This window comes from Lepus europaeus, chromosome X (assembly GCF_033115175.1).
Source record: "Lepus europaeus isolate LE1 chromosome X, mLepTim1.pri, whole genome shotgun sequence".
Classification (NCBI taxonomy): domain Eukaryota; kingdom Metazoa; phylum Chordata; class Mammalia; order Lagomorpha; family Leporidae; genus Lepus; species Lepus europaeus.
In genome coordinates this window covers 98,730,522-98,754,080 of record NC_084850.1, presented here as the reverse complement: position 1 = coordinate 98,754,080, position 23,559 = coordinate 98,730,522, and the positions used below count along the sequence as shown (strand labels likewise).

Sequence of the window (23,559 nt, the reverse complement as noted above, 5' to 3'; positions counted from 1 at the left end):
GACTAGAACCCGGTGTGCCGGCACCGCAAGGTGGAGGATTAGCCTAGTGAGCCGCGGCGCCGGCCTACATGTTAGGTTTTTTAAATATCCTGTTTTGTACCTCATTGAATCTATCACTTTCAGGGTTTTTGCTCAGTACTTTGATATAAATCTTGCACTTGATTTTCTGGTCTGTAATTCAGAGCTTACTAGTGATGTCATTTTTCATTTTTTTTAAGATCTGGGCCTGAGAATTCTGTGTGTGTGTGTACTGCACGTGACTTTCCTCAGGTGTTCTTACTACTTTTTAGTTAGGTTTTCATATACCTTGTGCAGTAGTTTCGTTTCATTTCTATGTGACTTCTGAGACTTTTATTAGGTTTGTTTTTTATTAATGACCATGTTGTGAGCCCTGATGCAGATTGGAAAAGGCATATTCGGTTCTGTACCACCAGAACCTCCAATCTTGTAGGTATGAAAGGTGTTCCTTTATAAAAGAAATTCCATGTGAAATTGCAATGTTCAGACTGCTTTCTTTTCAGGGAATACTTGGCATTTTCTTACATTGATTGTCCTAGGGTGAAACTGAAAATTCTAATATTTGTGCCTTGTCACCTTGGATACAAATTGTGCTTTGAAATACTGTTCTTTCAGTGACAGCAGATGACTAGCACAGTATTTACATTTGCATGCAAGGGCTCAAAAGCTAACTAACAAAAAGAAAGAGATAAAATGACTGTCAGATGTGAACAACAAAAGAGCCTTCTAGCACACTGAACTCTTTTATTACAGAGGGTTTTATTTTTTGTCTTTTAAAAAATGGCTCACTGAGAAATGATGTTTTTGAAAATAACGTTTCCGTAACGTTTAGATGAATATTAAAACTTTCCATGTAAAGGTTTGCCACCTTTTTGGTTAATGTCTTTCTTGAGCATGTTAGTATGGCTAAGGCAGACACTCAGTACCTGCTCCTCCCTATCCTGATTTATTATCACCTGCTGTGCCATGGTATCAATACCCATCTAAAATTTAAATCTATAGTCCAAGAAAATCAGTAGTCTAGTGATAGTGGTAATACAGTTTCATTGATTAAAGCTGATATGAATTGTTACCAGTGTTTGTCCTAAGTCCTAATCAAAAATGGACTCCAACTAGAAACTTACCTGTGATAAAACACGGACAATACTATTAATGGGGATTTACGTGTTTTCAGTGAGGGAGTTGTAAGGGATCAATAAATCGCATTCATCTTCCCTGTCTAGATTTAGACCAATTAAAATTGAAAGACATAGGAATAAGATAAATGGAGATCAAAACATCATCTTCATTACTAATAAACCTGATCAGAGGGGCCAGCATTATAGTACAGCACATTTAGTTGCCACCTGCATTGCTGGCATCCCATATGAATGCTGGTCTGTGTTCCAGTTGCTCCACTTCCGATCTAGCTCCTCACTCGTGCACCTGGGAAAGCAGTAGATGATGACCTAAGTACTTGGGCTCCTGCTACCCACATGAGAGACCTAGTTGAAGTTCCTGACTCCTGGGTTCAGCCTGGTCAAGTTCTGGCTGTTGCAGCCATTTGGGGAGTGAATGAGCAGATGGAATCAATAAATCTCTCTCTCTCTCTCTCTCTCTCTCTCTCTCACACTGCCTTTTAAAATAGATCTTTTTTTTTTTTAGAAAAGCTGATCAGAGAAAAGTGATTGTAGTGATGACTTCCTAGTACTAGACTCCATAGCTACTCAGATTTATCAAGACAGTTACAAGCACTGCTGAAAAAGCTGCAGAACTTCAGACCAAAAGTGAATCCCTTATTGCTTGGCAAGGAGCCAGTCAGAATGTATGTTCTATATAGGTTTACAGACTCTTGAAAGAAAAGTAGAGATCAAGGGCCTCAGGCAGGCATACTCAAATGCTTCTTCCAAACATTTTCATCATATAATTCATTCCTCCTCTTGTGGGTAGAATAGCAGGAGTGTTCATCTATTTAAGTTCTTCCACTTGGAAATGTGAGAAGTAAGATTAAGTGTTCCCTCAAACATAGCTCAGTGATATATTCAGTATTGCCATTTGCTTGAACCTGTCTATCTCTTCAAGGCCAAAAATACCACAATTTTACTGTAACAGAAATGGTATTAGGATATTTTAGGAAGACTGAAGTATAGCACAAATAGCTCAAGTGCGGAGTATCATATTAATGACATCAATGACATATTTAGAACTCCATATAAATGCTATAACTAAACATGAAGAAGTGCTTCTTAAAGGCAGACTACCAGAAGGAATCCAGTCACCACTATCTACCAAGTGGGAACACTAAACATTGTACCTTTTGAGCATGCTATCTTCCTATACCTAACACTTTCTGGAACTGTGAAATGGGCTCCAAGTGAGAAATTTCTCTATTATATGTGGGTTCGTTTCAGATACACATATCAGGAAAGTGTGTGTGTGTGTGTGTGTGTGTGAAAGAGGGGGGAAGACAAGAGGAGGGGAGTCTATAGCCATACCACCCTGAATGTGCCCGATCTTGTCTGACCTCAGAAGCTACAGGTTCAGGCCTGGTTAGTACTTGGATGGGAGAAGGGGAGAAGAAGGAGATGAGAGGGAATGAGAATGCAGGTGATAGGCACCACAAACGTAAAATTCTGGGTCACCTGGGTCATGTTTGATGGAGCGATGAGGAGAATATTGTGTGATAGTGGCATGGTGGTGCTATGTGGGCAAGGTATGTGTGAGAATGGTGGTAATGGGGACAGTGTTAGTAATGGTATGAAATCACTGTGATAATGAAGGCAGGGACAGTGTGAATGCCAGTGACAGGAAGAAATTGGAAAGTGTGTGATAGTGGTAGTTATGGTCACAGTGTATGTGGTACTGTGGAAGAAAAGATTGTACATATGGGTGCATATGGTTGTGTGTCAGTGGGGAGGCAGTGAGGGAAAGACACAATAGCAATGAGACTCTGGGATCATTATGTGTGTGAAAATGTGGATGGGGCTTTCTGAATTCCAGGAGGATGTGGAAAATGGGTGGAATGGGGAAACTAATGTGGGGTGGAGGACAGGTACATGATGGAGGTTATAGGGTTAGTGTGTGTATGTGTGTGTAAATGCTAGAGGAAATGACAAGTGTGTGTTTCAGGACAGATTAATATAGTGGGTGTATGCAATCATAATGAATGAAAAAATGTATGAAAGTTTGGAGTTTGGAAGTTATGAGTATGTGAATACATGGTTCTGGGAGTCAGTGAGGAATGGGGTAAGTGTGTGTGAGAGAGTTGTAGGGTTGACGTGGCTCTTTGTTGTGAGTGTTATTGGTTTTATGTTATGGAGATGGCAGTGAGAATATGTGAAAGGAACTTCGGAGGATGGTGCAGGTTTTATAGTTGGGATATGGGCTGTGTATATAGTAGTGTGTGATAGTGTGAGGATTGAGTAATTATGAGTGTGACTGTGTAAGGGATGGGGATGGTATGTATGGTAATAGGATTTGCTAACAGCAGTTGTATTTGACATCAGTGTTATAGGCTACGTATCTGTGAGGGCCTAAGGACTTTGTACCATAGGGAGAAAGAATAAGCCAGTGTATGTGTGGAAGTGGGAGTAACAGAGACAGTGTTAGTGGGATTGATGGGTAAAGTGCAAGTGTGATAGGAGAGTTGGGACAGTGTGTGGAGATCATAATTTGCAAATCATGGTCATGATCATATGAATCATAAAGGGAATCGTGTGTGAATGAGGTACTGTTAGAGGCAGAGACACAGAGGTGGGAGGAGAGAGATCCTATTTTGGGATGAGGTTTTGGAATTACATTTGAATATGAGTAACAAAGACATGAAAATGAGTAACTTAAAATTATTATTTTTTTTGACAGGCAGATTTAGACAGTGAGAGAGACAGAGAGAACGGTCTTCCTTTCTGTTGGTTCACCCCCCAAATGACTGGTACGGCTGGCGCGCTGCGCCGATCCGAAGCCAGGAGCCAGGTACTTCCTCCTGGTCTCCCATGCGGGTGCAGGGTCCAAGCACTTGGGCCATCCTTCACTGCCTTCCTGGGCCACAGCAGAGAGCTGGACTGGAAGAGGAGCAACCGGGACTAGAATCCAGCACCCCTACTGGGACTAGAACCTGGGGTGCCAGTGCCACAGGTGGAGGATTAGCCAAGTGAGCCGCGGTGCCAGCCTACTTAAAATTATTTGGGAATATGTTTCTTTCATCTAAAACAAGTCCAATGGTAAGATGTTGAAGACCTGCTTAGTTTTATCAGTCTCTCATATTCTGTTGTTCCATGATCCTTGGTGCATGGCTCCCATCTTCTGGATGCTTCATGTTTTCAAGAAGTTTGCTGTAACCCTAGCCATCCTTTCAACCTTCCAGGAGGAAGAGAAGAGGGCAAAATACCTTGTCAGGATGATCAGTCTCCTTTATATGGAACTTTCCAAATAATTCTACCCAATGACTTCCACCCACACTCCAACAGACAGAACTGTGACATATAGCTGCCACGATATTCAGCTAGGGACATTGTAATGAAACTCAAAGTTTATTCCGTAAAGAAGAGGTATAGGGTACAATATAGTCAGTAGAAAAGAGAGACTGAAGATAGGAGAGAACAAGTATAATATTAGAACAAAATCACAGAAGCAGTAGACACAAATGGGATGCAGGGTGCAGGGGCACTATATGACCAGCATAACCTGAGATGCTGGGGATGCTACAGTAAGGAAAAACAGACATGCTGTCTCTGCCTTCATGGAGCATACTATCTTGTGAAGAAGACAGACTTTATTTTTTTTTAAAAAAGATCTATTTTTTTTGAAAGGCAGAGTTACAAAGAGAGAAGGAGAGACACACAGAGAGAAATCTTCCATCCAATGTTTCACTCTCTAAATGGCTGCAACAGCCAAGGCTGAGCCAGACTGAAGCTAGGAGCCAGGAGACGGGAACTTCTTCCTGGGCTCCCACGTGGATGCAGGGGTGCAAGCACTTGGGCCATCCTCCACTGCTTTCTCAGGCATATTAGCAGGAAGCTGGATCAGAAGTGGAGCAGCCAGGGGCAGCAGTTTAACCCCTGTGTCATAATGCTGGCCCTGAATTGTTTGTTTTAATGGCGTCTTTCAAAGATTTTCAGAGTTCTCACATTGGAGCTCTTTGTTGATTCTCTGTGAACTCTTGATTTTTCTGACTTCTCTTTTCTGTCACCCCAATTCAGGATATCATCCTGGCTCTGATTGCATTATCTATCATTGCTCTATGAACTAGAAACTCTTAAGGCCTCTCCTCATTTTTCAAGCCTCTCAGTATCAGCCTTGTATCCAGTGCCCTGAAAACCATTGTTTCATATTTCTATGCACTCCTTCTTTAGTGTTTTTTGTCAGGTCACTGTACAAACCCAATCTTTGGTTTGCCTCTTAGGGAGCTATATGGTTAAGACTTACTAGATAATTCATTTCTTTTACAGTTGCTTGATTCCTTCACTACTACCAACTATTGTATATACGTGACAATAGTTATATCAGATTCAAAGAGCCTAGATTCAAGAAGCTTATTCAAAATTAGGGATTTGAGGAAGAATCTGGGTCACAAGGAGTGTGGTCAGATATTCTAAGAATTAATTCTTTTTTTTCTTTTAAAGATTTATTTATGTATATGAAAGTCAGAGTTACAGAGGAGGAGAGAGAGAGAGAGAAAAAGAGATAGAATCATCCATCCCCTGGTTCACTCCCCAAACCGAAGCCAGGAGCCAGGAGCCAGGAGCTTCTTCTGGGTCACCCACATGGGTGCAGGGGCCCACGGAATTGGACCATCTTCCACTACTTTCCCAGGCCATCAGCAGAGAGCAGGATTGGAACTGGACTCTAACCGGTGCCCATATGCAATGATGGCACTGTAGGTGGTAGCTTCACCTGCTACACCACAGTGCCAGCTCCAAGAATAACTCTTCATGGCTCTTGACCTTAAGAAACTTATAAAGACAAGTTATAAAAGCGGATTAATTTCTCTTTAAGAGATATTTAGGGGCCGGCACTGTGGCATAGCGGGTAAAGCCACTGCTTGCAGTGCCAGCATCCCATTTGGACATCGGTTCAAGACCCAGCTGCTCCACTTCTGGCCCAGTTCCCTTCTCTGGGCTGGGAAGCAGGAGAAGATGGCCCAAGTCCTTGGGCCCCTGCACTCACATGGGAGACCTGGAAGAGGCTCCTGAATCCTGGCTTCAGATCGGCTCAACTCCGGCCATTGCAGCCATTTGGGGAGTGAACCAGCAGATGGAAGACTCTCTCTCTCTCTCTCTCTCTCTCTTTCTCTCTTCTCTCTCTCTCTCTCTCTCTTCTCTCTCTCTGCCTCTGCCTCTCTGTAGCTCTGCCTTTCAAATAAATAAACACTTTTTTTTTAAAAAAGAGATATTTAAAACTTAGGATAGATACTCAAGGTCTGGTTTCGAGCCATGGGGCTTCTAAGACCAAAGTAAATGTTCGAAGTAACTGTTTAATCTCAGACACTATCCTATGTGAGGATGAACATACATATGACAAGTAGCTCTTGGTATGAGTCCCGTGACCATAGCTTTAGCCCAATTACAGAAATTTTAAGTCACCAAAAAAGGCCATGGTGATGAGGAAACATGTGTGAAAATCATTTAAAAGCCTTTAGCCAAGCCTTAGGTATATTTTCAAGATTTATTCATTTTATTTGGAAGGCAGAGTTACAGAGAGAGAGAGGGAGAGGCAAAGTGAAAGGTCTTCCTTCCACTGGTTCATCCCCCAAATGCCTGCAACAGCTTTTTCTGGGTCTCCCACATGGGTGCAGGGGCCCAAGGGCTTGGGTCATCCTCCATTGCTTTCCCCAGGCACATTAGCAGGGAGCTGGATTGGAAGTGAAGCACCTGGGACTCGAACTGAAGCCCATATGGGGTGCTGATGGCTGCAGATGGCAGCTTTACCCACTAACCTCGGCACCAGCAGCTACATATTGTTAACATCAGAGAATTTATCAACAAAAAGAAACTCTCTGGTGTGTTCAGGGTGGTACGGCCATAGACAACAAAAATAAACTCTATGGATGTGGTGATCATGGACGATTTTTCAACCAGAGTTCAAAAGCTATTCACTATAAAAGACTGCATAATAAAGAGAAGCCATTGGAGTGAAGTTGGTGTAGAAAAGCCTTTAGGAACAAATCAACCCTGAGTAATCATCAGAAGTGTTAATCTGGAAAGAAACCTTTGAATATACAAAATGTGGTACTCCCTTCTGTTCTTTCCCCATGTGGGTCTCCCAATTTCTCTCTCTCTCTTTTTAAAGATGTATTTATTTATTTATTTGAAAGGCAGAATTACAAAGAGGCAGAGACTGAGAGAGAGAGAGAGAGAGAGTGAGAGAGAAAGAATCTTCCCTCTGCTGGCTCAGAGAGAGAGAGAGAGAGAGAGAAAGAAAGAATCTTCCCTCTGCTGGCTCACTCCCTAGGTGGCGGCAACAGCTGGACTGGAAGTCCAGCCGGGACTCGAACTGGCACCCTTATGGGATGCCAGCACTGCAGGCGGCGGCTTTACCTGCTGTGCCACAGCGCCTGCCCCTCTCCCAATCTCTTTAAGTGATTCTTTTGGATCCCTGCTCACATGACCTGGGGGAGTGAGCCATAAGTCCCTCCTCTTCCCCAGCCAAGGACTCACTAACACTGACTGTAAATTCTTCTGTAATTCTCTCTAGCATTCTCAGTATGCCTGTGCTGAAAGGGAATGGATTGAATGTCAGTAGCATGACTAGTCTGCTTTCCCTATATAAGCCCTGTGGGATTGTGTTCAGACCTCTTTGGTTGATCCATTTAGAATGTGGATGGACTAGATGCTTATTTTGTTTTAGCTATTTATCTTTGACTAAAGTTATGAAGAAACAGCAAAAGTTCCATTCAATATTCTGCAATTTTGTGTTGCTTTTTCACATAATATTGCAATAAGAGCATGCTTCTGTCATCAGAAACATGTAAATCTTATTTTTATTTGTTCCCACATAAAGGAGTCTGCAAAAGTAACATATATTAATTACTGAATTATTTTTCAGAAACAGGAATATTTACTTGGCTTTTAGATAGCAAGTGAGATCCCTAGAATTAAAAAGAGGAAGAAGAAATGTCAATAAAAAAGTAATGGTTTACATTTTATATTATATGAAGAATTCAAAAGCAAGACTAAGAGACAACCACCAACTGAAAAACACACTGGCAACAATTCTGACAGACATTAAGGTTAATATTCTTAATGTACAGAGAATTTTCATAACAGATGTATAAATGACTAACACTGAGAGTGAGTTCCCTTTCATTAGTAATAAAATATATAATTTAAATAAATTAAATGTCATTTTGTCTATCAAACTGGAAAAAATATTGGTACAGCAAATGTTCAAGAGAATGCTTCTGCATTACTAGTGTTGACAAAAACCTTTCTGGAAAGCATCTTGGTATTACTGAATAACAACCTTAAAATAGTTCATTCCCCTTTGACCTAGTAATTCCATTTCTAATAATATGCCATAAGGAAATAATTGGAGACATGCACAGAGATGTGGGAAAATTACCACAAAGATAATTTAATGAACAAAAATAAATGGAAACAACATTTATGCTATTTAGTCAAGTAGATCATTTTATATGATATGCTAGTACACAATTATTAGAAAGAAATTTGCACAGGCTTTTTTTTTTGACAGGCAGAGTGGATAGTGAGAGAGAGAGAGACAGACAGAAAGGTCTTCCTTTGCCGTTGGTTCACCCTCCAATGGCTGCCGCGGCCAGCGCGCTGCGGCCAGCGCACAGCGCTGATCCGAAGGCAGGAACCAGGTGCTTATCCTGGTCTCCCATGGGGTGCAGGGCCCAAGCACCTGGGCCATCCTCCACTGCACTCCCAGACCACAGCAGAGAGCTGGCCTGGAAGAGGGGCAACCGGGACAGAATCCGGCGCCCTGACTGGGACTAGAACCCGGTGTGCTGGCGCCGCAAGCGGAGGATTAGCCTATTGAGCTGCGGCACCGGCGCACAGGCTTTTAAAAGAAGTTTGTTTTATTTGAAATAACAGCAATAAGAGATTTTTTTCATCCACTGGTTCACTCCCCAAATGCCTGCAACAGCCAGGACTGGGCCATCTTGGTCTCACACAAGGGTGGCAGGGAAGCAAGTAATTTAGTGATCACCTGTTGTCTTCCAAGTGTGAAGTAGCAGGTGGCTGGATCACAAGAGGAGGTGGGACTCTTCAGGCACTTCAATATGGGATGCAGGCATCTTAAGTGGCATCATAACCTGCGCCACAACACCCACTGTGCATAGGCTTTTTAATGTCATGAAAAATTTACTTTAAGATATTCGTGATAGAACATTATGCACAAAAGAACCTCAGGTGATGTGTGTGATTACAGTTGTGCATGTGCATGTGTTTGTGTGATGTTGGAATTGGTATGGACCGTATCCCCAATGTTTTTTCAGATGATTTTGATTTCTAAAATAAAATTGGGAAATGCCACAGGCTGAAGTTTGTGATGATTTTCTGAGTCCAGCTATATAGCTGTTAGACTTGTTGTTAATGCTACATGGTTCTGAAATTAGTGGTTATTAAGTTTCCATATTGTTACATGTAGTGCTGAATCATATCCCAGGTACCTGAGATCATTCAGATAAGTCTCAGCATTTTCCAGTTCAAATGAAAGAGGGACTGTCCTCAAATGTCACAAGATACCAGGAGCCCATAAGTCAAGTCCTTCCAGTGGCATTCCCAAACTGTGTATGGAGGTTCCACTTACAGGCTCCCCACTGTATCTTCTGCTTATTACTGGAATGTGAGTTGTTGTAGTACTGGGAGTGAAGAATTCACTAGAAGGGGATTTTGCAGTAAAGTATGATCTATTTGAGTCTGTGTCAAAATGTATTTGATGTAATATACAGATATCATTTTGCATGCTCTCATGTTGCAAATTGGCAGTGAAGTTGCTTTTTAATTGTGTAAGCCTGACTGGACTCAGTCTTCTTTATGTTAGAGCAAAATCCATTAGTCCTTAAAAGCAGGTCATATATGTGTTTTTGCCTATTATTATTTCCCTACCACCTATCACAATATATAAAACCTAGTAGATACACTTATTTATTTTTTTATTTTAAACTAAAAACAGAGTTTATTTTATTTTATTTTCACTTTTATTTAATAAATATAAATTTCCAAAGTACAACTTTTGAATGATAGCAGCTTTTCCCCCCATAACCTCCCTCCCACCCACAACCATCCCATATCCCACTCCCTCTCCCATCCCATTCTTCATCATGATTCATTTTCAATTATCTTTATATACAGAAGATCAACTTAGTATATACTAAGTAAAGATTTCAGCAGACTGTACCCACAAAGACACACAAAGTATAGAGTACTGTTTGAGTAGTAGTTTTACCATTAATTCTCATAGTACAACACATTAAGGACAGAGATCCTACAAGGAGAGTATGTGCACAGTGACTCCTGTTGTTGATTTAACAATTGACACTCTTATTTATGACGTCAGCAATCACCCGAGGCTCTTGTCATGAGCTGCCAAGGCTATGGAAGCCTCTTGAGTTCACCAACTCCGAGTAGATACATTTTTTTCGAAAAGATTTATTTATTTATTTGAAAGTCAAGAGAAAAGGAGAGGCAGAGAGAGAGAGAGAGAGAGAGAGAGAGAGAAAGAGAGAGGGAGAGAGAGAGAGGTCTTCCATTTGCTGGTTCACTCGCCTATTAGCAGCAACTGCTGGAGCTGTGCCGATCTGAAGCCAGGAACCAGGAGCTTCCTCTGGGTCTTCCCACAAGAGTGCAGGGGCCCAAGGACTTGGGCCATCTTCTACTGCTTTCCCAGGCCATAGCAAAGAGCTGGATAGGAAGTGGAGCAGTCAGGACTTGAACTGGTGCCCATATAGGATCCCGGCATTGCAGGCAACGGCTATACCTGCTATGCCACAGCACTGGCCCTGTAGATATACTTTTAACACGTTTTGAAATTCTTCTACATATGTAAATATAGAGGAGGAAATCAGATTGGCTTTTGTCCAGAAAACGTGGAAGGAGAATTTAAGAATTTTAAAGTGTTAATTTTGAGACAGACATTTGGCATACTGGCTTAGACACCAACTGGGATACCTGCATCCCATATCAGAGCCCCTGAGCTCCAGTCCCAGCTCAATTTCTGTATATAGCTTTCTGCTAATGCGCACCCTGGAAGGCAGCAAGTGATGGCTCAAATACTTGGGTGCCTGCCACCCATGTGGGGAACCTTTGCTGAATTCCAGCCTCCTGGCATTGGCCTGACTCAGCCTCGTCTGTTGCTGGCATTTGGAGAGTGAACCACTGGATGGAAGGTGTCTCTCTGTCTCTTTAACTTTCAAATAAAATGGAAATAAATGACAAGTGAAAAATTAGTTAAATAAATATAGTGTTAATTTTAAGATACTGTATTTTATGTTTGGGCCTCCATGTATATTAGCAGGTGTAGAGATTTCAATAAAGACCCATTATTTTGTATGATTATTTTATCATGTGCTTGGAAAGGGGTGTTACAATCTGATGCTATGATTTTGATTTTATTATTTTTTCTTGCACAGCTGTTAAATTGTGATTTGCATTATATAATGACCTTTTCATCTAAAGCAATGTTTTGCCTTAAAGTACTACGTCTGATATTCATACATTTTCTTTTGCTTATTATTTGTGTGCCAAACACATTCCATCCTGTTGTTTTCATCCTGGCTGTAATTTTATTTTTGAGATTTTTTTTCTTGTAGAGTGCATGTTTAATAATTGAAAATGTATTGCATAAAACTCCTTTGGCTACAGCATCTCAAAATATTCTATAATTGCAGATTAGATTTCCTCTTTGAATAGAAGCTTCATTTATTCTCCCTCCAATGTTATTTTCTTTATGTAGTTCCAACATCTGCCCTATACATATATCATTTTCTTTATTTGTTCATCTGAGAAAATCTTTATTTCTCCCTCAAATTTGTTTTTGCCTTTCCTTCACTTTTTTTTTTATTTTTTATTTTTTTTGACAGGCAGGGTTAGATAGTGAGAGACAGAGAGACAGAGAGAAAGGTCTTCCTTCCGTTGGTTCACCCCTCAAATTGCCGCTACGGCCAATGCACTGCACCAATCTGAAGCCAGGAGCCAGGTGCTTCCCCCTGGTCTCCCATGCGGGTGCAGGGCCCAAGGACTTGGGCCATCCTCCACTGCCTTTCCGGGCCACAGCAGAGAGCTGGACTGGAAGAGGAACAACCGGGACAGAACTGGCGCCCCAACCAGGACTAGAACCCGGGGTGCTGGCCTTTCCTTCACTTTTTTAAAATTTATTTTTTGAAAGAATTAGATAGAGGGAGAGAGGGAGAGAGGGAGAGAGGGAGAGAGAGAGAGAGAGAAAGAGAGAGAAATCTTCCATCTGCTGACTCACTCCCCAAATGGCCTCAACAGCCAGGTCTGAGCCAGACTGAAGCCAGGAGCCAGGAGCTTCTTTCAGGTCTCTTACATGGATGCAGGGGCTGAAGAATTTGGGTCATCCATCAGTGCTTTCCAAGGTACCTTAGCAGGAAGCTGGATGGAAAATGGAACAGCCAGGACTCAAACCTGTGCCCATATAGGATGCTGGCGCCGCAAGCAGCGGCTTTACTCACTACACAAAAAAGCCAACCCCTCTTCTTCGCTTTTAAAAGATACTTTTTCTCTTTATAAAAATCCAAGTTGGTATGTTTGTTTTTCTTCTTATAGCACTTTAGGGGCTGGCGCTGTGGCACACTGGGTTAAAGCCTTGGCCTGAAGCACTGGCATCCCATACGGGAGCAGGTTCTAATCTTGGCTGCTCCTCTTCCGATCCAGCTCTCTGCTATGGCCTGGGAAAGCAGTAGAAGATGGCCCAAGTCCGTGGGCTCCTGCACCCGCGTAGGAGATCTGGAAGAAGCTCCTGGCTCCTGGCTTCATATGTAAATGAAATTATCAGAGACCATGAAGGGTACCACATAATGATAAAATGTCAGTCATCAGGAAGATATTATAATCCTAAATGTATATGCATCAAACAAATGAAGCTGCAAACTATATGAAGGAGAAACTGGTAGACCAGAAAGGAGAAATAGGCAAATCCAAAATTATACAAAGGAATTTCAACAGTGTACTTTCAGCAAATGATTAAACTACTAGAAAGAATATCTGCAAGGATATAGAAGTGAACAACACAATCAACCAATATAATAAAGACAGCATTCCACCTAACCCCAGCAGAAAACACATTTTTAAAAACACTCATGGAATATTCAACAGGACAGACCATACATTGTAGACAGATTTCAGCAATAATAAAATCATTGGCATCATACACTCACTTGATAATTAAGCAAAATACTTGTACATAATCCATGAGTTGAAGATGTCTCAAAGGAAGTTAAAAATACACATAACTGAATAGAATAAAAACAAAATATATCAACATATGTGGGATACAGTAACACAATGATGGCAGAGAATTTTATAGCACTAAATGCTAACATCAAAAATCAACTGTCAGGGCCGACGCTGTGGCACAGCAGGTTAAAGCCCTGGCCTGAAGCACTGGCATCCCATATGGGCACCAGTTCGAGTGCCGGCTGCTTTCTGCTGTGGCCTTGGAAAGCAGTGGAGGATGGCCCAAGTCCTTCAGCCGGTGCACCCGAGTGGGAGACCCAGAAGAAGCTCCTGGCTCCTGGCTTCGGATCGGCACAGCTCCAGCTGTTGTGGCCATCTAGGGAGTGAACCAGTGGATGGAAGACCTCTCTCTCTGTCTCTTCCTCTCTCTGTAACTCTGTCTTTCAAATAAATAAAATAAATCTTTAAAAAAACACTTTGAATATTTCACTCTACTGTCTTTTAAAAAAGATTTTATTTGAGAGGTAGAGTTACAGACAGAGAGAGGAAAAGACAGAGAGAAAGATCTTCCATCTGCTGATTCACTCTCCAAATGGCCACAACCGCCAGAGTTGGGCCAATCAGAAGCCAGGGCCAGGAGCTTCTTCAGTTCTCCCCCATGGGTGCAGGGGCCCAAGGATTTGGGCCATCTTTTACTGCTTTCCCAGGCCACAGCAGAGAGCTGGATCAGAAGTGGAGCAGCCAGGACTCAAACTGGCACCCATATGGGATGCCGGTGCAGCAGGCAGAGGCTTAGCTTACTATGCTACAGCTACAGTCCTTCACTCTACTCTTGCCTGCATGGTTTCTGACAAAAAGTCTGCTATAATTATTCTTGGCTCACTTTAAGTAATATATCTGGTATTTTCCAAGCTTCCTAGATCTGCAGTTTGGGTCACTAATTTTGGAAATCTCTTAACCATTATTACTTGAAATATTTTTTCTGCTCCATTCTCTCTCATCCCCTTCTGTTGTTCCAGTTCTGCATATACGAGTCTAGATTAGTCTGTTTTTCAGAATTTTTGGTCATGATTTGCTTAAAACTTCATTTGTCTGACAGGCCCCAAGAAGTCATTGGGTTTTCCCTTGTCCAGCTTTTCTCTTATTCTTGGTTCCTCTTTTCAAGGATGTACCTCCAGCCTCACATTGATTCCATGGGGAAGAGAGACATAGGGGAAGCATGGAGTCAGTAAATATTGTGGGTTCCTGAACAAAGGGAACCCTACACCCTGTATTTCAGGGATGAGATGAAATCCCAGGTGGGTTTGTAAGATCCTTTTATAAGGTGACTTTGCTACTCACTTCCTAGATAAGGCCAGAAAACAACAAGGCTTGAAGAATTCTTTGTGGTATCTGTAGAACATTCCAAGCCTCGGCCCTCCTCATAGTTTCCCTTAGGTCATGGTATCATGGGAGTGTATGGTAGGGACAAAAACAGATGGACAGAGATTAGCAGGCCCCAACATATTACAAGAGCAGAAGAATGTTCCCAATGTGTATGAGTGATACATGACAACCACAGAGAAAATCAGATCCAAAGAGACTTTGTAGTCAAGAATGAGGCTCAACTGAATGACTGCTTGGGCAAACATTGGTAAACCAGAGATGACATTAATGCCAGCATGGATATTTGATACTCAGCAGATATAATAACCCATCCTGATGTTTTGACACTGTTTAAGATCCCTAGAAGTTAGATACAACTCCAAAGCAAAAGATGAGGAAGACTCCATACTGCTGGAGATTTTCAACCACTCAACAGAATTTAACTTGACACAGAAGAAAATCTTACCTTTCCTGTATACTTGAGTTGGCAAGATAATATCTTTACCTTCTGAATAACTGGCAGCAGGAAATAACTGATATTGATAAATACTGAATATCCCAAACAAATTTACCTACTCAAAACAAACAAACAAACAAACAAACATGAGGTACGTAGCTCTTTCTTCTCATTGGTGAGGCAGAGAAACAAAGAGAGAAAGCTCCCATCTGCTGTTTCGGTTTCCCAATTCTCACAATGACCAGGACTGGGCCAGGCTGAAGCTGGGTGCTTGGAACTCAATCCATGTCTCACACAGGGGTGGCAGGAATCCAATTACTTGAGTTATCAGTGCTGCCTCTTAGGGTTTGCATTATCAGGAAGCTGGAATCAGAACCCAGAGGGTGTATCAGACGCAGGCACACTGATACAGGATGTGGGCATCTTTTTTTAAGATTTATTTATTTATTTTAAAATCAGAGTGAGAGAGAGATGAGGGAGTAGTCCTCCATCCACTGGTGCACTCCCCAGGTGGCTGCAATGGCGAGACCTGGACCAGGCCAAAGCCAGGAGCCAGGAGCTTCTTTCAGGTATCCCACATGGGTACAGGGGCCCATGTACTTGGGTCATGTTCCCTTCCTTTTCCCAGGCTATTAGCAGAGAGCTGGGTTGGAACTGGAGCAGCTGGGACAGGAACCGGCACCCAAATGGGATGTGGGTGTTACAAGTGGCAGCTTTACCCGCTATACCACAGTGCCAGCCCCATGGATGTGGGTGTCTTAACCAACATTTTAACCACTAGGCCAAAAGTCCACGCCTGCATGGTTCCTATAGTTGAGAACTGTAATAGTCATTTTGTAAAGATTTATTTATTTATTTGAAAGTCAGAGTTAAACACAGAGAGAAAGAGAGGCAGAGAGAGAGAGAGGTCTTCCATGGCTTGCTTGTTCAGTCTCCAACTAGCCTCAATGGCAGGAGCTGAGCTGATCTGAAGCCAGGAGCCAGAAGCTTTTTCCGGGTCTCCCACATGGGTTTAGGGGCCCAAGGAATTGGGCCATCTTCTGCTACTTTTCTAGACCATAGCAGAGAGCTGGATAGGAAGTGGAGCAGCCGGGACTCGAACTGGTGCCCATTTGGGATGCTGGCACTGCAGGCGGCGGCTTTACAGGCTATGCCTCAGCGCTGGCCCCAGTAGTACTCTTATCTCAAGGCCAGAGTGATAGTATATGAGAAATGACCTCCGGCATTTTGATGGATACCAATATAAAGGGAATGGGATATTTGAAGAGAGAAAATGAGAACTTTTAACACTCAACAGTCTTTTCTCTGCAGAATGAAATCTGCCATCGGTGAAGTGTGATTCTATTTCATTTCTTCTTCTGACCCTGTCCCTCTTGTATCAAACACTTTTTTGTTTCCATGATTATATACTGTACTTCCTCCTTCCTCTTTTTCTCTCATTTATTTCCCTGTCCTGTTTCTACTCCTTATCCCTGTAACTAAGTCCAGGCTGCTATGAGAGGTCTTCAAAAAGTACATGGAAAATACATATTATGAAAAATTGCATGGATTTCAAATTATTTGCATCAAAATAAACATTTGTTTCCGTTTTCCACGGATTTCATGAAGTACTTTGTATAACAGTACCATAGACTGGGTGGCTTTAACAATGGAAAATTATTTCTCACAATTCTGAACGCTAGAAAGTCCAAAGCAAAAGAGCTTCCAGGTCTAGTACCTGGTAAAGACCCTCTCCTTCCTGGTTTATACATAACAATCTTCTCATTGTGTCTTCAGAAGATGAGGTAGCAGAATGGAAGGGAGCTCTCTCTTGTCTCTTACAAAGACACTAATCCCATTATGGGGGTTCCCCTCAGGACCTAATTGCCTCCCAAAGTTCTCATCTCCAAATACTGTATACTCTGATACCTGAATTTGGGGGTGGGGGAGACAAACATTCTGTCTGTAGCATCCCCCATTATGTCTCCTCCCACCTCCCTTGCACACTCCTCTATCCTACATTCACTCTTCCTTTCTATATTCTACATCCTTACTCTCTTTCCTCCTGTTTTTCTTTTTTAACTTCAACTTACTATTCACTTCCTTGTATTTTGTTACTGTCCTAAGTCCATTTACTTCCAATGGTTATTTTCATTCATCCTTCATCAGTATTTTCTTCTTTCCTTCTTCCTTCTCTTCCTCTTTAGACCCTCTGTTTTCCACCTGATTCTTTCATTTCTCCCTATTTCTGTGATCCCTTCTAACAAGACGGTGAAGGTGAAAAAGTGAGAGAGAAAGAATAGAATGGAATCAAAGTGTATGTAATGTGGTAGAATCTACAGGAATAGCAGATCAATTAGATTGGAGAATAAGGAAGACAGGGGCATTATGAATAACTCAAAGTAAAATAGGGAAAGAAATAAATAAATTACGATTTTTAAAAGGGACCTATAAGAAAACTATAATAATCGTTCTGATTGAAGTGGTGAAGTCATTTCAGGGTAAAAAAAAAAGAGATGTTACTTATTGAGATTAATACTCAATTATTTTTTGGCCGGCGCCGTGGCTCACTTGGCTAATCCTCCACCTGTGGCTCCAGCACACCGGGTTCTAGTCCCTGTCGCTCCTCTTCCTGTCCAGCTTTCTGCTATGGCCCGGGAGTGCAGTGGAGGATGGCCCAAGTCCTTGGGCCCTGCACCAGCATGGGAGACCAGGAGAAGCACCTGGCTCCTGGCTTTGGATCAGCGCAGTGTGCTGGCCGCAGCGCGCCGTCCGCAGCGGCCCTTGAGGGATGAACCAATGGAAAAGGAAGACTTTCTCTCTGTCTCTCTGTCTCACTGTGTAACTCTGCCTGTCAAAAAAATACTCAATTATTTTTAAAAGATTTTTTTAATCTATTTGAGGGGCAGAGTTACAGAGAGGTAGAGAAAGAGAGAGAGAGAGAGAGAGAGACACTCTTCACTCCCCAAATGACCACAACAGCAGAGCTGGGCTGGGAACGTGGAGTTTCTTCCGGGTCTCGCACATGGGTGCAGGGGCCCAAACATCTGGGCCATCTTCTACTGCTTTCCCAGGCCTTAGCAGAGAGCTCAATCGGAAGTGGAGCAGCTGGGACTCGAACCATTGGCCATCTGAGATGCCAACACTGCAGGCAGCGGCTTTACCCGACACGCCACGATGCCGGCTCCTACTCAATAATTTATTAAGGATTTATTTTATTTATTTGAAAGGTAGAATTTCAGAGAGTGAAAGGGAGAAACAGAGAAAAAGAGAGAGAGAGAGAGAGAGAGAGAGACTTCCACCCACTAGTTCACTCCCCAAATGCCTGCAACAGCCGGAGCTGGGCAGAGCTGGACTGAACCGAAGCCAGGAGCCAGGAGCTTCCTCCAGGTCTCCTACGCAGGTGCAGGGGCTCCTCCATGAATTTTTTTGAAGACCACTCATATACATGGATCCTAAATTTTTCTGTACCAAGATAAACTTACCTTTTAATTATATTTTCTACAAAGTTTTGAAATATATATTTAAAATATATATTTAGATATTTAAAACACTGATGATATATAATAAAGTTATACATTTAAAACACTAGAGTTGGAGACTTGTGTTTCCAGAGGAAAGGATAAATGGGATATATGTATTTTTCCCTATTCATCCCTGAACATAATATGTAAACCAAATATAAGAAGACTCTGAAAGTTGAGGAGAGATGGTATACTCTGTAAGAAACTTGGAGTCTAAAGAATGATATGGAAGTAGGACTGGCGCTGTAGCATAGTGGGTAGGACTGCCGCCTTCAGTGCTGGCTCCCATGTGGGCGCCGGTTCAAGTCCTGGATGCTCCACTTATGATCCAGCTCTCTGCTGTGGCCTGGGAAAGCAGTAGAAGATGGCCCAAGTCCTTGGGCCCCTGCACCCATGTGGGAGATCCGGAGGACGCTCCTGGCTCCGGCATCGGATTGGCACAGCTCCAGCTATTGCAGCCAGTTGGGGAGTGAACCAACGGTTGCAAGTCCTCTCTCTCTCTCTCTCTCTCTCTCTCTCTCTCTGCTTCTCCTTTTCTCTGTGTATAACTCTGACTTTCAAAAAAATAAATAAATCTTAAAGAAAATGATATAGAAGAATTTTCTGGGCTTGTTTTTTGCTGCGTATATGCCAGAGCACATGCTAGAGAGGCTGGCAAACTGGAAACAGCAAAGGGTGGGGACAAAAGAAAAAGCCCCAATATAAATCTGCTGTTTCTCTATCCAAAGAACAAAGGAAATATAGGAAAACAAAAAGAAAATTTAGACAATAACTGCTTTACTGTAGCTAAATACCCGAGGACAAAGACTGGGGCTGCACCCCTGCCAACAGAGACAAACTAGATATCCTATCCCTCTATCCTTGCCAAGCTATAATGAGATCGCATTTAATTCTTTGACATAATGGTGTCAGGAGAAGGGCAAATGCAGAATAGGAACAGTGTAATCTGCTTGATGTCAGTAGAACCATGTTGGAAACCTGGATCTTTACCACTAGTGTGTATTAATGAGATGATCCTCCCTCTAACCAAAGGTGTTTCCATCCCCGTACTGTGCAACCCACTTCAGTGCCAACAACCTGTGGAAGGAGGCCAGACAATGGTTCGGGGCCACAGTTTGCTCTAATGTGAGACACTATGAGAGGTCCAAGGGAACGGGCCTGCTGTAACCAAAGGTGTTGTTAAGAGGAGACCTAATGGCCAGTCAGGATTTTTATCACCACTCAACAGTAACCATGATACTCATCCATAAGTGGTCTCAATAAAGACCATTCAGAGAGAATTGTTTAGGCACCCAAGTCTCCCATTCAGAATGATATCAGTGAAAGAATAAAATGTTCAAAAATTGTAAAATAATTTTAAAAAATTGAAAAAAGGCATAATATGAAGCAGAAAGAATCTTAAGTAACAAGGAGTATCAGTGGAGGCTAAGGGGAATGTGGATGTCCACGCCAATGTGGTAAGACAGAAGATTTAAATAAGGTCTAGCTAGATTCTCATAGTGTAATAGTCAAAATATCCAAAGCTCAATTGAAAATCATTTCTTATACTGAGAACTTTAATAATCACAACTTAAATGAGATAAATGATCATGCACCAACATCAAAATAACACAGATATTAGAATCATCCGGCAAAGATTTGTTTATTGAGATAAAATCAGTCTAGTTGAGAATAAAAAATTGTGTGTGTTTTGGGCTTATTACTAAGATTGCAATCTAGGGGACACAAATTCAAGCAGCCTTGAAAACTTGTTTTGTTCTGAGGCTTTATAAAATGGTGGATGGTTTCATAGCCCAAAGTGCAAGGGGATTGTTAATTGCATCTCCTGTTTGTCAGGAATTATGAATGGCGCAGCAAAGGTCAGGCTGTCTAGTAAGAAGGGGATTGGACACAGTTCTCAGGAAGCAAGTGGGATGATGTCACAAACTGTTAGAGAAGGTAGTGAGTTTCATTCCAGAAATAGCAGTTCAGTCCATTTTACAAGGTCTGCATGTACACAGGTGGGTATGTGTAAAACAGCCCCGTTTGAGTTCAGTGGCAGATGTGCCTCAGGCCTGTTTTAACAAGCACCACTCTAATTCCATTTTTAAGTGCCCCAAATCAATGCCTATGCCACTTTAATTTTCTTCTGTGACAGATTTTTAAACAGAGATTTAAAAATACATCTCTGAGTCATCCTAAAATTTTTTTCAATGAGCAATTGTAAAAATGTTTAGAACAAGTGGAAAAATTGAAAGCCTCAGCAAAGAAATAGAAAAATCTCAAAAAAAGAAGGTGTAGTGAATTAATAGAAAAATAAAGAACTGGAAAATCCAGCAAATTAGGAAAGAAAAATTACTGGAGTAGGCATTTGGTGCAACAGAGTGGGAGATGAAAACTATCCCCCGTATTCAAAGATTCAAGAAGCTGAGTGAACTCTATTTTCCAGAAACTTTTGGAAGTCTCTCTGTGTGTGTAGTGATTTCTTAATGTGCAAGCATACTATAAGGAAAAGAAGTAATTGCGTCACTTTTACAATATGCCTAACACTCATTTTGTTATCTCGTCTGATTTGTTGAAACATTAGGAACAACAGTAAGGAGCAATCTCAATAAGTAACATAATTTTGAAACTTCTGAAGGCTAAAGACAGAAAACAAAAAAGTGTTGAAAACAACCAGAGAGAGAAATAACACCTTGCCTACATGGAACACCAAGATAATGACAGCAGTTTTAGACACCATGGAGGCTACCAACATTGTTAGAATTCTCCATTTCTTTTTTGAAAGTTTCCTTTAGACATTATTTTAAGGTATGTAGGCAGGTAACAAATACTGTTTGTTTGCCTTCATTCTGCATGCTTTGTTACTGAAGAGTTCTTAGAAATAACATTAAAAAAAAAAAAACCTGCAATCCTTAATAGGAAAAAGAATCAACAGATTGGACTCACTCAATAACCTGCAATCCTTAATAGGAAAAAGAATCAACAGATTGGGCTCACTCAAAATTCAAAATTTTACTTCACAAAATATTCTGTTAAGAGGAGGAAAAAAGACAAGCTACAAGGAAAGAAAATAGTCACAAACCATAAAATCTAACAAAAGACTCATAAAATATATAAAGTCAAGATTCAACAGAAGAAAGGGTGTGAGGCAGGGATGGAGCAAGTGCAACAATCCAATTAGAAACTGAGCAAAACACATGAGACATTTTATCAGAGTGGATATATGGATGGCAGATAAACACCTGACAGAATAACATTGTTAGCCATTAGAGAAATGAAAATTAAAAACAAAGTAAGATGTTACAGACCTATGGCTAAATGCTACAACAATAGATGCTGGAAAGGATTTGGAGAAACAATCACTCCCACGTTGCTGGTGAGAATATAAAGTGGTACAACCCCCTCCAGGAACATTTGGGAGTTCCTTGTAAAAGTTACCTAGACTTGGTGTAACACCAGGTGTTACAGATTGAACAGGACTTGGCTCTCAGAACGCATGCAGAGGTTTAAGCCCCAAAGTCGTATGTTAACTGTTAATGGATTAATGCTAATGGTTAATGGATTTGAATGGACACTTGATCTAATTATGGCAGCTAGGAGGTTGGGCCCACTGGGAGATCTTTAGGTTATTGGGAGTTTGCCCTTGGACAGTAGCTCTTGTGATGTTAGTTATTTAAGCAGTTAGTCCTGCCTGCTTTTCTGCTTTTTGGCTTGCCATGTGATCATTCCTCTGCACATACTCCACCATTGCCAGCCTCCACCAGACAGGAGACTAATAGGGCTGCCTGATCTTAAACTGTGACCACCCCCAAACTGTAAGCTGAAATAAACTTTTCACTTCCCAAGAAGTTCCTCTAAGGTATTTTAGTTAAAGCAATGAAGAGCTGACTAATATACCCAGCAATCACACTTTAGGGCATTTATCCCAATGTTTGTGGCAGCTTTATTTGTAATAGCCCCAGACAGGAAATAACACAGATTTTTCAGTGGATGAATGGTTAAACCAATTGTAACACATCTATACCATGGGTTGGTGCATGGCAATAAAAAGGAAAAACTGGGGCAAGCATTTGGTACAGTGGTTAAGACACTGCTTGGGATACCCACATCCCATATCAGAGTGCCAATTCCAGCTTCCTGCTAATGTGCACCCTGGGAGGCAGCAGGTGATGGCTTAAGTACGTGGGTGCCTGCCACTCATGTGGAAAGATCTGGATTGGCCTCCTGGCTCCTGGCTTTGGCCTGGTCTATCTCTGATTGTTGTGATCATTTGGAGAGTGAACCAGCAGATAGAGATTTTCATCTGTTTTTCTGTCTTTCAAATAAAATAAAATTTTAAGAAAGGAATAAACCACTCATACACACAACTTGGATGTATCTCACAGGCATTATGCTGAATGTGAAAAAAGCCAGTATCAGAATATGACATATTGTATGATTTTGTTTTTAAAATCTTAAAATGATAAAAATTATAAAAATAGGGAACACAGTGTATTGCCCACAGTTAGGGTTGATAGTTGGTGAAGAGAAGGGGATGTGATTATAAAAGGGTAGTACAAGGGAAATATTTATATTAATGGAATAGTTCTGTATTTTGATTGCTGTGGTGATATGGGTATACCTCAAAGAATTTGTGGAAAAAATGGAATTAAAAAGTTTATTTTGACGCAAAAACTTTGAAATTCATGCATGGTTTCCAGGAACATTTGAAGTACCTTCCTATATACAAATGTACTAATTTTGGATTTTGTACTTTAGTTACATAAATAGAAGTTCTTAGGGGAAGCAGATGAAGGACACATAGGATGTCTGTAGTATCTTTTTCTTTGTGTATCTAAAATGATTTCAAATTTTTTAAAAATTTAATAATCTA

General features: G+C 41.4%; 1 protein-coding gene and 1 pseudogene across 2 annotated transcripts in view; one reads left to right on the top strand and one right to left on the bottom strand.

Moving 5' to 3' along the window:
- Positions 1-23,559, top strand: part of MAGED1 (MAGE family member D1) — a 91,356-nt gene that overhangs the window by 54,471 nt on the left and 13,326 nt on the right. The window lies entirely within an intron of this gene.
- On the bottom strand, positions 19,752-19,881 carry LOC133753904 (small nucleolar RNA SNORA42/SNORA80 family; annotated as a pseudogene).